Below are 3,597 nucleotides of genomic sequence, written 5' to 3'. Positions count from 1 at the left end.
TGTGCGTCTGTTGCTCTGACAGTCAGACTGACTGACTGAACACAGATGGAGCTTCTACTTCCTGATACTCACCACTTCCTCTCTCTGACTGATGGAGGCTCACAGCTTTATTTGGTCAATAAAGCATCTAGTTGTTTATACTGACCTGCTTATGAGTGAAGTATCTGTTTTGTTTTCTTAAAATCTGTATTAAAAGCAATAAAAGTTAATAGTAACGTCATTTTATTTTACATGCCATATGGACATACAAAAAGTTTTCAAAAGAGGAAGAAGACCAGCATGTGAACACTTTCAGTTAGCTAAATGTACTAAATAAAGATAAAAGCTCTTCCTCTTTTTGTTTGTGACTCAAAAACTGCAGAATTGAGCTGAAGAGTCCAGTCGGCCTGATTGGTGTTGATGAATCGTAGATCAAAAGTCCAGTTTTCTGTCACAGGTAAGATTTTATTTAACTTTTTAGAAACCTGCTGGTGTTCAGTTTGATCTCTGAACTGTGTTTTGTCTGTGAAATGATGAGGAAGTGTTTGATGAGAATGTGGTGAACGGCAGCAGCAGCAGAGCTCTGAGGTTTTTACCCACAATGCCCAGTAAACTGCCCACATCTCTCACATTGATGGCTGACATTTAGATACTCAGTTTATTTTAAACTTTCTGCTGTGCATGTGTATTTCACTTCCTACATTCTTAAACATGTATCCTATGTTCATGAAGATGCAGGACTTTTGTACAGATTAAACATGCAGATTGAAAATAAATTAAATAAGCACAGTAATCAGAAATACATAGATTTTTAATTAAGTAATTCAATTTGTGCATGCAAAGACCACAACACATTTTCAATCAGGACAAAAACAGTTCCTGCATTTAAAACCATTCAGCTGCTTCGTACTTCAGTCACACACTGATGATGTCATCGGCCCAGATGCCTCGCATGTTTTCTCACTTTGCATTTAAAACATTTTTAACAGTTTAAGTCATGTTTCATTTTTCAACCTCAGATTTCAGACAAAATTCCCTCAGTAATAATGTAACAACACATCTGCACCAACGTTACAGCTGAGTGTTAATTTGACGTGATGTTTGTTTTGTTCCTGTTGAATTAAACTCATCTGACACGTTATTATAACCACTCATCATCTATAAACACTTATCCTTATTCTAGGAGGGTTTGGGGAAAGGGGGCTGGTGTCATGGTGTTGGACTGTTGGAGGAAGCTGGAGTACCCAGAGAAAACCCACATATGCACATAGAGAACAAACAGACTCCCTGCAGAAAGACGCGCAGGCCGGGATTTGAACCAGGGACCGTTTTGCTTCAGAGCAACAGTGCCACCTACTGGAAAAAAACATTAAAATAAGTGTAATTTATAAAAGCATAACATCTTCCTGTTGAAACGTTTCATTATTTTATTTACAGTGGTACAATAATGTTTTTAATCAGATTTTTTAACATGTGAAACCATTATGTAGCACTAAATACACAGAAATGTCTGTTTTTCTTACTGATTTGATGTTGAGAAAAGTTTTAAAGAAAAAATCATCCGATGTTTTCATAGATCACATCACTGTCATCGTCTTTATGCTCTGTGTGGAAATGAACTAAAACAAAAACACACAACACTTCTTTTAGAAACAGACGAGTCATTTCAATGAGTTACAGCAAATTATCACAAAAAATATTACAACGTTATTAAAGTGAATCTAGATGCTCAGTTAACTTTGAAAATGCAAAAGTGAAATTAAAATCTAAAGTTTACTCCAATAACTGATATTCCTAAGTTTAACACCCACCCAGTTTTACTTTATTTATCAAAAGTGAAGTGATTATTTTGATTCAACAACCTATAAAATTGTTGTATTTTTTCTACTTTACCTTTAGTTCTTGTCCAAACGTTGACGCTCACAACCGTTATGGAAAGAGCTGCTAAACCCAGAGAGACGATGATGAAACGCCCCAAAACTGAAACGGAAACAAGAAATCATTTTCTCCAGTTTAATACCTAGAAATTAAACATCTACTTAATTTTTTTATTAAATTAGCAATTTAGATTATTTTGTAATCCACAACAAAATCAATTAGCCCTGACATTCCTCCACTTTTTACTGTTTCCCAGGTTGATTTGTGGCTAGTGGTTTTAAATGAAGTCCAAACTCAGAATGCTGATAAATGTCCACGACTCCACAGCTTGTCAGACACATACTTGTTGAAATATATTTACTATGACTGTATTATTTAGTCAATACTTTTGTTTTAATTATTTAACTTTGTTACATTTTAAATCAGACTCGGTGAAAAACCTTAACTGGACTTCTGACACTGCAGAGACCAATAGAAAGACCTGCACTTAAAACTTATGAAATATGGAACAAAGATCAATCAAACCTCAAAGGAAAACTACAAAAAATTAATCAAATTCTGAAATAACAGTCAAGGAGCAGCTGTTGTAACAAGAAGCAACTGTGAGACTATTATAACATCAAAAAAGTAATAAATGCATCAATGTAGCATTAAAAGAAAAATGGGACTCAAAACCACAATGAAGTAAAAAGAGGCATAAAAATGTAATAAAACTACCGAAAACATTGTGACCTCATGAAAGATGTGAAAAATTATATCTTAATATTAATACACATACAATTGATAGATTTCTACCTTGAATTATTGAGATCTTTTCAGTCGTCGTCTTGGTTGTAGCTGAAGTTGGAGAGACTCCATTTGTGAGAGCGGCTTCATGTGTTGCTGCGTAAAAAAAAAAAGACCAAGCAAAATTCAAACAATTATTCAAAGTTATGCTTCTGTTTTTACATTTAACATTACAAGAGCAACTCAAACAATTGATTAAACTGGTCGAGTTGATACTTTTCTCAGTTTAACAGCAAGGTAAGTCATCAAAACAGAGAAGAAGAAATCTCTACCTTGAACTGACGGTGAAACAGAACCATCAGATGTGACTGGCAGTGAATTTATGTTTTCAGGTTTTGTTGTTGGTCCAGCGTTTTGTCCTGTGTTCACTAAAATCATAAAACAGAAACAGAAAACCTGTAAATGTTTTACAATGTCTATCACAACAATTAAATATCCAAACGTGTTCAAATCTCTGTGTAATGTCATTGATGTTTAACTTCAAACATAATTTTAATAAATATTTCAATTCCTAGTTTTGTACCTAAAGAAATTGAATAACAAATTCAGACATATTTTAAAAAACTGAATCAAGCACAGTGTTCTATTAATATCACTTTTATAATATTAGCAAAATCACTTCTTTAGGGGGATTTTGAAACATTGTCTGTTTCTGTTCTGGTTATCTTAGACTTTTTGTTTCAAGGTTTTGTTGTTGAACTTTTCCACCTGATTTTTCTATAAGGAAGGAAAATAAATATTCAAAATGTTCAATAATTTATACAAAAAAATTGGAAAACAATTTAGTGTCTAACTTTTGAAGCTCATGATAGTTTTGTGCTATAAAACTGATCTTACATAATTCATAATCTAACCTGTTTCTCACCTGACGGCTGCAGACTGAAGGTAAACTCTTCATTAGATCCAGTTTGAGTCACTTTACACTGAGGAAACTTTGACCCTGATGATAAAGTG

General features: G+C 33.6%; 1 long non-coding RNA gene across 1 annotated transcript; it reads right to left on the bottom strand.

The window, feature by feature from the left end:
- Positions 1-2,652: 2,652 nt before the first annotated feature.
- Positions 2,653-3,592, bottom strand: LOC108165770 (uncharacterized). Its single transcript, XR_001776096.1, has 3 exons — positions 3,509-3,592; positions 2,916-3,011; positions 2,653-2,739 (listed from the first exon to the last, which is right to left on the bottom strand). It is a non-coding gene; the product is annotated as an uncharacterized LOC108165770 (long non-coding RNA).
- Between the last annotated feature and the right edge of the window lie 5 nt (positions 3,593-3,597).

This window comes from Poecilia reticulata, linkage group LG21, assembly GCF_000633615.1.
Source record: "Poecilia reticulata strain Guanapo linkage group LG21, Guppy_female_1.0+MT, whole genome shotgun sequence".
NCBI classification, from domain to species: Eukaryota; Metazoa; Chordata; class Actinopteri; order Cyprinodontiformes; family Poeciliidae; genus Poecilia; species Poecilia reticulata.
This window is presented reverse-complemented; position numbering and strand designations above follow the sequence as displayed.